At 36.6% G+C, this 12475-nt stretch overlaps 1 pseudogene; it reads left to right on the forward strand.

The window, feature by feature from the left end:
* The first annotated feature begins 9249 nt into the window (after positions 1 to 9249).
* On the forward strand, positions 9250 to 9838 carry LOC113195759 (mitotic spindle assembly checkpoint protein MAD2A pseudogene; annotated as a pseudogene).
* The last annotated feature ends 2637 nt before the right edge of the window (positions 9839 to 12475 follow it).

A 12475-nucleotide genomic window follows, 5' to 3' on the forward strand; every position in this document is an offset into this window, starting at 1 on the left:
TATCTCACTTCTATTTAAATGGATTAATAGTAATATATATATATATATATATTAATAGTAATACATATATATATATATCACATTTTTAATTTTTTGAGGAAACTCCATGCTGTTTTCCATATTGGCGGAGCTAATTTAAATTCCCATCAACCAGTGTATAGGGGGTCCCTCTTCTCCACATACTTACTTGTTATTGCTAGTCTTTCTTACAATAACCATTATTACTGGGGTGAGATGATCTCTAACTGTGGTTTTGATTTTAATTTCCCTGATGGATAGTGATGATTAGCATTTTTCATATGCCTATTGGCCATTTATTTGTACATCCTTTTAAATTTTTTTTAGTTATATATAGACACAATATCTTTATCTTGTTTATTTATTTTTATGTGGTGCTGAGAATCAAACCCCGTGCCTCACACATGCTAGGCAAGTGCTCTACCACTGAGCTACAACCCCAGCCCTATTTGTACATTCTTTTTGAGGAATGTCTCGTTAGATCTATTGCCCGTTTAAAATTGTATTGTTTTTATATTACTGAATGTTCAGAGTTCCTTATATATTCTGTATATCAATCCCTGTCAGGTGTATATCTTGCATATATTTTCTGCCATTCTGTAGATTGTCTTTGACTCTGTTGATTGTTTCCTTGGCTATGCAAAAGTATTTCAGTTTTGTGTGATCCCATTTTTCTATTTTCCTTTTGTTTCCTGTGAAATCCCTTTTTCATGGTCCTGGGGATTGAACCCAGGGCTTTTGGCATGTTAAGCCCACATAGATATAGGTATTGACAAATAGATACTGTTGTCTTCTAACAAAAATTATTCATCTCCTTCTTTCCTACTTGAATGATCTTTATTTCTTCCTCTTGATTTTTTCCCCCCTTTGGCCAAGATTTCCAACACAATGTTGAAATAAAATGGTGAAAGTAGACATCCTTTTTGCTATAGTTTTTATATATAATGTCCCTAAATGTCCATGTATTAAGGGTTTTGTCCCTGGAGTGGCACTATTGGGATTTTATCTGGTGATCTTAGGGGGTGGGAATTTATGCCATATCTTTAAGTCACTGAGGGCAGGCCCATGAAGGGGATTATGGGACTCCAACCCATCCAGTCAAACTTCTGCTTTCTGACTCATACAATGAGTGGGTTTTCTCCATTGCCTGTCCCCTAACGTTGTCATCCATTACCTCCACCAGAGGCCCAAAGCCATTGGTCCACACAATCTTAGACTGAAACCTCCAGAACCATGAACTAAATAAGGCTTTTCTCTTACAAGTTAATCATTTCAGGTATTTCATTACAGTAATGTAAAGCTAAGTAATACACTTATCTTATTCCTGACCTTAAAGATAATGTTTTCATGTTTTCCCATTCGGTATGATATAGGCTGTGGGTTTTCTTAAATACAGTATTTTGTTGAGATGCATTCCTTCTATACCTAAATTTTTAAGTTATGGAGTCATGGAAGGTTCTACTGAGGCCCCTGAGAAATACCCAGGTTGTCCCACCCATTCACCTTTGTCCCATGAAGAAGTTGAGCAGCCTGTTCTCAGCTTAGCCAAATGAGGCTGTGAAAAGCAGATGCTCAGCCCTGGGCCAGCCCCAGATGCTGGACTTGGACTCAAAAAACTTAACACCAAAAATAAATAAATAAATAAATAAATAACCCAATCAAAAAATGGGCCAAGGAAATGAACAAACACTTCTCAGAAGAGGATATGCAGTCAATCAACAAATATATGAAAAAAATGTTCAACATCTCTAGCAATTAGAGAAATGCAGGGCTGGGGATGTGGCTCAAGCGATAGCATGATCGCCTGGCATGCGTGCGGCACGGGTTCGATCCTCAGCACCACATACAAAAAAAGATGTTGTGTCCGCCAAATACTGAAAAATAAATATTAAAATTCTCTCTCTCTCTCTCTCTCTCTCACTCTCACTCTCTCTTTAAAAAAAAGAGAAATGCAAATCAAAACTACTCTAAGATTCCATCTCACTCCAGTCAGAATGGCAGCTATTAAGAATACAAACAACAATAGGTGTTGGTGAGGATGTGGGAAAAAGACATACTCGTACATTGCTGGTGGGACTGCAAATTGGTGCAGCCAATATGTAAAGCAGTATGGAGATTCCTCAGAAAACTTGGAATGGAGCCACCATTTGACCCAGCTATCCCACTCTTCAGTTTATACTCAAAGGACTTAAAACAAGAATGCTACAGTGACATAGCCACATCAATGTTTATAGCATCATAATTCACAATAGTTAAATTGTGGAACCAACCTGGATGCCTTTCAATAGATGAATAGATAAAGAAACTGTAGTATGGAATCTTAGCATGAAAAGAGAATAAAATCATGATTTTTCAGGTAAATGGATAGAATTGGAGAATATCATGCCAAGTGAAGTTAGCAAATCCCAAAAAAACAAAGGCTGAATGTTTTCTCTGATATGCAGATGCTGATCCATAATGGGGGTGAGGGGGGTGAGGGGGGGCGGGGGGCGGGCGGGGGGGGGGGAGCATGGAAGGAATGCAGGAACTTTAAATAGGGCAAAGGGGAGGGAGGAAAAGAGAGGGAGAATGGAGTTAGGAAAAATGGTGGAATGAGTTGGACATCATTATCCTAAGTATGTATGAAGACACAAATGGTGTGACTCTATGTACAACCAGAAACAGGAAAAATTGTGCTCTATTATATATGTACTATTAATTGAAATGCATTCTGCTGTCATGTACAAAAATTTGAATAAATAAATAAATAAATAAAATTTAATTTCTGTCCTTCTGGGTTTCAGTCTGGCTATTTCCATTCTACCATTGTATCTTGGAATTAGATAACTGGGGTTTTTTCACATTTTATTTTTTATTTGTTCTAATTATTTATACATGACAGAAGAATGCATTGTGATACATCATACTTAAATGGAGTATAACTTCTCATTCTTCTGGTTGTACATGATATAGAATTATACCAGTCTCATAATAACATATGCATATAAGGTAATAATGTCTGATTCATTCTATTATCCTTCCAACACCCATGCCCCCACTTCACTCCCCTATGTCTAATCCAAAGTACCTCTATTCTTCCCTAGCACCCCTGCCTTTAATGTGAATTAGCATCCACATATCAGAAAAAACATTCAGCCTTTGGTTTGGGGGATTGGTTTGTTTCACTTAGCATGATATTATCCAGCTTCATCCATTTACTGGCAAATGCCATAATTTCATTCTTCTTTAAGGCTGGATTATATTCATTTTTTTACATATATGGTTATACACACACACACACACACACACACACACATATATATATGTAGATGTATATATTTGTAGATGGACACAATAACTTTATTTTTATTTATTTATTTTTATGTGATGCTGAGGATCAAGCCCAGGGCCTCATATATACTAGGCAAGCACTCTATCACTGAGCTACAACCCTATACTGATAACTGCAGGTTTTTGTTTTTGTTTTTGTTTGGTACCAGGGATTGAACTTGGTTGGGGCACTTAACCCTGAGCCACATCCCCAGCCCTTCTTATTTTTTAAGACAGGGTCTCTCTAAGTTGTTCATGTCCTCTCTAAATTGCTGAGGCTGACTTTGAACTTGCAATCCTCCTGCATCATCCTCCTAAACCACTGGGATTACAGGCATGTGCCACTGTACCCATTGATAACTTTGTTGTTTGTTGTTACTGTTTTGAAGATATTTTTGGACAGATTCACCCCTAGAACATTTGAGTGATGATGGAATAAGTTAAGATTTGGGGACTATTTGAGATGAAATGAGTGTATTTTGCATTTTGAGAAGGACAATTAAGCTTGTGTGCCAAGGATAGAATGGTAAGGATTGGGTTGTGGTCCCCCACCCCTGCAAGGGTTCATGTGTTGGCAACTTGATCCTCACTATGGTGGCATTGCACTGTTAGAAACTTTAAGAAATGAGGCCTAGGTGAAAGGAATTTGGATCATTGCTGACATTGCCTTTAGATGGGATTAATAGTAGCATGTGTAATGAGTTGGCTTTCTCCAGAGTATGGTGTTATAAAAAAGTTCAAATCTGAGCGCTAAATCTCTCTCTGGTTTTTTGCCTTGACTTTTGACCTCTTCCATTTATGCTGTTGCCATTGATTCCATTCAACATTAAGTTCTCTCTAGAGATAAGCAGATGCTAGCACCATGTTCTTGAGTATCCAGAACTATAAGCTAAATAAACTTTATAAAAAAAAGTACCCAGTGTAAGACATTTTGGTATAGCAATGGAAAATAGATTCACACAGGGATATTGACCTGTAGTTTTCATTTTTGTGGTTTTTGTCTGACTTTTGTATCAAGGTAATTCTGTACCAATAAAATGAGAGTAACCTCCTCTTCAATTTTTTGAAAGAGCTTGAAGAAAAAGTTTGTGAGTTATTTAAATATGCAATGCAAATTCCCAATGAAACCCTTTGGTTCTGGTCTTTTCTTTGTTAACAAGCTTTTGATTACTGATTCAGTCTCCATACTAGTTTTTCAGTCTATTAAGACTTTCTACTTCTTCATGATTTGATCATCAAAGGAATGTTTTAGGGAATTTATTAATTTCTTCTTGTATAGTTCATTGACATATAATTAATTTTAATGTAGTCTCTTATGATCCTTTGTTCTTCTCTGGCATCAGTTGTCATATTTCTTATTTCATTTCTGATTTTTAGTCTTCCCTCATCTTTTCTTAGTTATTCAAGAATTTGTCAATTTGTTGATCTTAAAAAAAAAAAAAAACTGTTAGTAGGCAAGGTGCAGTGGCACACACCTGTAATCCCAGTGACTCAAGAGGTTGAGGCATGAGGATCGTGAATTCAAAGCTAGCCTCAGCAATGGCAAAGGCACTAAGGAACTCAGTGAGACCCTGTCCCTAAAAAATACAAAATTGGGCTGTGGATGTGGCTCAGTGGTTGAGTGCCCCTGAGTGCAATCCCTGGTACAAAAAAAAAAAAAACTGTTAATAGTTTCATAGATTTTTTCCCCACCATTTCTCTATTTTCTATGTCATGCATGTGTTATTTCCTTCCTTCTTCTAACCTTAGGCTCAATTTGTTCTTTTTCTAATTCCTTGGGGTATAATTTATATTATTTATTTGAGTTTTCTTACTTCTCAATTCAGGCATTTATTATTATGAACTTTTCTCTGTACTGTTTCTGCTACATTACATTAGTTTGGGTATGTTGTGTTTTCATTTTTGTTTGTATCAAGGTATTTTTGAATTTTCTCTTTTGATTCCTCTCTGACTCAATGGTTGTGCAAGATTGCATTACATGATTTACCTGTATAGGTGGGTTCTCCAACTTTCCTTCTGCTGTTGATTGCTAGTTTCATTCATTTTCTCCTAAAATATACTTAGTATGATTTTAAACTTCTTAAATTTGCAAACACTTATTTTGTGACTTATCATGTCATCCATGCTGGAAATTTCTATATGTGAGTTGAAAAGAATATGCATTGTTGTTGTTGTAGAATAGAATCCTCTATATGTCTGTTGGGTCCATTTTGTCTGCAGTGCTATTCAAGTCCTCTGTTTCTTTATTGATTTTCTGTCTGAATGCTGTATTCACTACTGAAATTGGGGTCTTGAACTCTCCTTTTCCTTTATTTCTACCTTTTTTTGCCTTCATGTCTATTAATGTTCATTTCATGTATTTAGGTGCTCTAATTTTTGGTGTATATAGTTATAATTGTAATATCTTCCTGGTGAATTGATACTTTTATTATTATAAATGTCCTAATTTAATCTCTCATGATATTTTTTGACTTAAAGTTTATTTTGTCTGACATCAGTATACTCATCCCTGTTCTATTTTGTTTGACCATTTGCATGAAATATTTTTTTCAAACCTATCTGTATGCTTAGATCTAATGTGAGTTTCTTATAGATGCAAATACTTGACATTCTTCTCTATTTTAAAACCAGTTTCTCTGTATCTCTTGATGGCATGTTTAATCCATTTACATTTAAAGTAATTATTGATAGGGAAGTATTTACTATTGCCATTAGGCTCTTGTTAGTCTTATAGTTCTATTTTATATCATTTCTTCTCTCTCTGTCTTTGTGTTTTGTTGTTGATTTTTTCTTATATTGATATGGTTTGAAATATCTTTCTTGTAACTTCTTTTCTTTTGTGTAACTTCTATAGGTATTATTTTTGTGGTTGTCTTAGGACTTACATAAATTATCTTGTGGTTATAACAGGTAACTCAAATTCAACTGTTATACTTTTTATCAACATATTATGAACCTATAAATTATTTCAAAACATAATTTTAAAAAAATGTTCCACATTATGTAGTAATATTTTGTATTGTTTTATTTTGCATTTCCCCAAAAATAAATTATATTGATCATGCTTTCAAAATGCTTAATATTATTTTTAATTAAGGAAAAGCATATTAGGCCACAGCTATTAGAATGGCAAAAAAAATGTTTTAACTGATGATGCCAAATTCTAGCAAGGCTATAGAGCAACAGGAACTCTCATTTATTGCTAGTAGAAATGCAAAATCGTAATCTACTTTGGAAAATAATTTGGCAGGTTCTAGTGAACTTAGGCAAAGACTTACCATTCAATCAGCAATCTCATTCTTTGCTATGTACCCAAGTAAACTAAATGCTTATGGTTACACAACAGCCTGAAAGTAAATGTTGAAAAAAATCATTCATGTTCACTAAATCAAGAAGCAACCAAGCAGTTCAACAGAGTAATGGATAAACAAACAGTATTTTATTAATACCTATTACATGCATTTATTTTTTATGTGAAAAACACAACTATATGGATGGAAAACAGATCAGTGATTCCTAGAGTTTGGTGGAGGGGAGTATGGTAAACTACAAAGGGATAATCAGAAAAATGTAGGGTAGTAGAACTGTTCTGTGTGTTACTAAGATGGTGGGTAGATGTCTCTATGCCTTTGTCAAAACCCATAGAGCTATACATCACAAAGAGTGTACTTCAATATATGCAAACAAAGAATTAACCAGAATGTACAGGGATCCCTGAATGAAATAAAGGCCATGACAAATGAATCTAACTTTATTACAAATGTATGCTACAATCACATTCAGTTGTATGATGATGGATAAAGAAAGAATTGAAGGATAAAATCACCTAAGAAATCTTGTAAAGGATGGAAAGTAATAGTTTATCTAAGTATTGTTAGGAAATTGTTTTGACTAAAAATGATATAACTAAAGATAAAAAAGCTGTATATACATCATGTATTCTAGGTAGTAAATTTCTTTTCTCATCATTGGATGGGTTAACAATGCCTGAAACCTTTTATGTAATACCAAGATTGAGAAATAAGTAAATGAATGGTAGATGGTGATAGCTAAACTTCTTGTCATCAGAGAGAAAAGTTATAGATAAGCATAGGGAAGGCTAGGACTAAACCTGGAGTGGAGTCAAAAACTTAATATGAAATCACATTTATCTTAATACATATACAGATGTATAAACACAAACAATGAAAGATATTTGTACTCATGACTTGTTATACAGAAGAAATATATTCCCTAGTTCTGCTTGCTGAGAAGGTCAGGAAAAAATGACACTTCAATAACAATTAGTAAACCCAACACCCAAATCCTTGTTTCTAAATAATATTCTCCAATAGAAGGAACCAGTCCTCTGGATAAATGGCTGATTCTAAGGGTTGGAGTGGGAGAAATACAAAACTGAATCATCTTGTAGTAAAAGAAAGTAAGGAAGTACCCAGAAAACAAAGGGAGCAATATCAGCAAGATGGCTAATTACAGGTGCCTAATGCTGGCTGCACACACAGGAAAAGACCCAAACAACAATTAAGCAACTACATTTTGACTACTGTATCCAAAAAGACCATTGGACTATGGCAAGGCAATGGAAGAAACCCTGTGGATTACAGAAACTCAGAATGACTGCATAGAGAAGGGATCAAACACTCGCTTCTGCCACTTTGTCTTCCTAGTTGGGATCAGCTTGGAGCAACTTCTCCCTCTTGTGAAAAAGCAATAAGGAGGCTCCCAATATTCTCCTCTTCTGTGGTGGATACCAGTAGTCTCTGGTATGGGGAATTCCTCACAGGTCCTGAGTCCAGTTTAGGGATATGCCTAGAGTACACACAACTGCATTACTGTAGAGAAGGATCCCACATTTTGCTTCCCCTGTGACCCAAGCTGCTATTGCATGGTGCCATCTTGAAACTGGAACCATTCCTAGCATATATTCTGTTCTGGAGGCCAGTAGCCACAGAATTATTTCATCCCTGAGACTGATATCATTGCACTGTTCCTCAAATGAGCCACTACAACTCCCTACACCCTGCCTAGGAGGCACTCCATCTTCCCCATTTTGGTGACTTCAGTGTTCCAGTATGAGCTGTTCAAATCTTAGGCCCAGCAGAACAGCTGAGACACCAGTGCCCAAGTCCATATGGCAACCTTCTTCCAAGGAACAGGTGGTTCTGCCTATGGAGAAGCCAACCTTGAACCAGCAGAGTAGCCATACAATACTTTATCATATGACCCATTCTATTGTTCTGGCTTCACAAAATACATACCCACTAGCCATACCCCTTTGGCACCTGATCCATCCTGGTGTTCTATCCAAGGGAAATGGAGCCTTGATCCAGGAGAGCAGCTGCAACCCTGGTGCCCAAGCTATCATGACCCCTAATCTCTCAGAGAAACAGCCTTTGCTGATCTGTATCACCCTGTCCTCTGGGTCAGATAGCAACCGTGCCCCTGTCCTTGGATCTGGCCCAATCCTCCAGAGTCTGAGCTGATGAAACACACCACCTCACTGGAGATTAATTCAACATTACACTGCTCCCTCCCATTCACTCACCCTTCTCAGAACCACACCACTGCTGCAATCTACCATTCTGGGTCCTTGCTACCAATGCACCCATCCTCACAGAGCCTAGGCCACTGCTGTGTCTCACTGCTCCAGGGTTCAGAGTCATCATGATGCAGTACCCTCTCTCTTGAATTAATGTTGTGCCATGTTGGCACTGGGACTTTAATTTCAAATGTACTCTGTTACAAAGGGCCAGAGTCTTTGGAACATGTCTCCTTTATCCCTGGCAATGCCAGTGTTGTACCCTGACCCCCAGGATCAGAGTCACAACTATATACAGGATTAAATATATTTTAAAAAAATCTGACTTTTGAACTGGGTGGCTGGAGCCTCGGGTTAGCACTCATCTTGGTCATAGACTCGCCATGGTGCTATAGCTGTCCCAGAAGTCCAGTATCACCCTGAGTGGGACCACAGAGATCATGACATCAACAGTATTCTGTAACATGTGGCATATATCCCTCTAAAACCTTCACTTGAGTACAGAAGTATGGACTCACCCTGCTGGTAACTACGGACACTGAACACATAAAGTACCTCAACAGTGTGGTGGATCAGCTGAAAGATTGTCTCTACAAGTGCTCATTTCAGAAGCTGGTGGTGGTCATCTCAAAGAACAAAAACAGGGAGCTCCTCAAGAGGTGGCAGTTTGATATTGTGACAAGACTGCAAAAGACGACAGTGCTCCCAGAGAGAAGTCTCAGAAAGCTATCCAGGATGAAATCCATTCAGTGATCAATCAGATTTTGGGACAGTGACGTTTCTACCAAGGTTGGAAATTTCTTGTTCATTTGATCTACTGATTTATACAAAGATTTGGTAGTATCTGAAAAACAGGAAGAGTTGGGATTACAGTTTATTACCAACTCTGAGGAAATCTGTCTTCATTCATTTACTACCACCATCCACAAAGTAAACAGCATGGTAGCCAACAAAATTCCTGTCAATGACTGAGGGTGGGATGAAAAGATACTGTATTGTAAATCTCAATGTGGTTTTCCTAAAATCAAATCAACTGCAGTTAATGTGCTATATTTCATGGGTTATTTTAGCTGGGGAGCCAGCACTGTCCTGGATGAACTATGCATAACTATTCCATGTTTGTACCCAAGTGACCTACCACATTTGTCAATGTAGTGGGCACACTGCATGTTGTTCCAGAGTAGCCAGCAGATTTTGTCAACATTGCAACATGAATTCCTTTGAATGTGATCTTGTAGATGGAAAATCTTTTGCTTCAAAGCTAATTATTTTCCTAAATTGTTTTGGTCAAGTAATTGACTCAGAATGTAGATAGATATTTGAATATAAAATAATATAACAAAAGAGCTATGAACATTCAGAATGTTTGTTTAGATACTGAAAATGATGAAAAACTGCTTTTTGGGTCCTTTGTCATTTATTATATTGTATAGTCTCCTCATGGAAAAATGCCATTTGGTTTTAATATATATAACTTGAACCCATGAAGCAGTGGATAATTGTACTCTTTGATTCTTATAATACAGAATTTTTAAATACTTCAAATAGTTTATGAATCAAGCTTCAAATGATAATGATAAATAAAGTGATAAATCTGTATGTTCAAAAAAAACCCTGAAGAATTCATAAAAATGATTAGATCTAATAAACAAGTTGAGTGAAGTTGCAGGACACAAAGTCAATATACAAAAGTTGGTAGTATTTATGTGAAAAAATAGTTAACTAACTAACCAGGACATACAAATGACAATAGTAGCTTCAGAAAATACTGGTAGGATATATCATAATAAAGAATCAGTTAGCAATGTGAATACAATGACCAATAAAACAGAAGGCTCCTTAAAAATGTCCTTGGGGGGGTTGGGGTTGGGGTTGTGGCTCAGCGGTAGAGCACTCCTCTAGCACGAGTGAGGCCCTGGGTTCAATCCTAACCACCACATAAAAATAAGTAAATAAAACAAAGGTATAAATAAAATAAAGCCATGTTTCTAAAAAACAATGTCCTTGTCAAGCATATACAAGATGTGAGAAGGCAAAGGCAAAGTTCTGACTGATTTAGCCAATAGATAAAATGAGCATCTTTTAGATTAACACAGTTTATTACTTACATAGACAATGGAAGAATAGCCAAAGTTTCCAGCTCATTATAGTTTTTGTCCCACAAACCAAAAAGAACAATATCAAACTAAAAGGAGCCATATAACTACCACATACATTGTGGGATACTCCAGTGCTGAGACATCAACTCTAGACTTCAGCTAAATTGTTTACAGTCTGCATCTCTATTTTCACAGAAGTGAGACAGGAAGCTCTATACCTTTCCAGAACTCATAATATAATGAAAAACTCTCTCATGACAGCTTCCCAGGAGAGAGAGACAAGTGGGAAATGGCCTTGTGAAATAGGAGATGACCTTGTGACAACTCCTTAAAGAACTCCATTCATCTTGCATTCAGAGAGAACAAAGGCATTCAACTAAGACTCAGATAAGCTGTGGTTAAAGCTGTGTGGCTTATGTGGGTATATGAAAGATACTCAGAATTAACTATATCAATTTTTTTTTCAAAAATATACACAGAGCCAGGCATGGTGGCACTCACCTGTAATCCCAGCAACTTGAGAGCCTGAGTCATGAGGATCACAAATTTGAGGCTGACCTTGACAATTTAGGAAGATCCTGTGTTAAAAGAAAAGTGAAAAGGCCTGGAGTTATGGCTCAGTGGTAAAGTGCCTCTGGGTTCAAGGTTCAATCTCAACACACACACACACACACACACACACATGCAGGATGAAATTTGTCATGAGAGTTGTAGTATTTTTATACCCAATGATAAGATTTCTGGGAAAGAAATCATTAAAGCAGGGGCTGGGGCTGGGGCTCAGTGGTAGCACACTTGCCTGGCATGAGTGAGGGACTGGGTTCATTTCTCAGCACCACATGTAAATAAATAAAATAAGTATCTTTCAACAACTAAAAAAAACTAAAAAAAAATCACTAAAGCATTTCTATTTATAACAGCTACAAAAATTAATCTACCTAGGAATAATTTTGACCAAAGAAGTGAAAGAACTCTATAATGAAAATTGCAAATCACTGATCAAAGAAATTGAAGAAGACACAAAAGATGGAAATACTTTGCATGTTCATGGATTAGAAGAATTAATATTGTTGAAATGTCCATAGTACCCCCCAAAATCTATAGATTCAGTGAAATCACCATCAAAATACCAATGACATTCTTCACAGAACTAGAAAAAAAATCCTGAAATTCATAAGGGAACACAAAAGACCCCTAATAGCCAAAGCAATCCTGAATAAAAAACCTGAATGACAATCATCAGGAATACAAATAATGATAAATGCTGGTGAGGATATGGGGGAAAAGGAACACTTATACACTGCTAGTGGGATTGGAAATTAGTGCAAACACTATGGAGATAAGAGACAGCTATAACATTCTTTGTACTTACCCAAAAGAATTAAAGTCAGCATACTACATACTGAATAAAAAGGATAAAGGTTAGGACATCCCAGTACCTACCTCATTCCAAGGACATACTATAGAGCCTTAGTAAACAAAGGAGCATGATATTAGCGTGGAAACAGAC

Source organism: Urocitellus parryii, chromosome X (assembly GCF_045843805.1).
Source record: "Urocitellus parryii isolate mUroPar1 chromosome X, mUroPar1.hap1, whole genome shotgun sequence".
Classification (NCBI taxonomy): domain Eukaryota; kingdom Metazoa; phylum Chordata; class Mammalia; order Rodentia; family Sciuridae; genus Urocitellus; species Urocitellus parryii.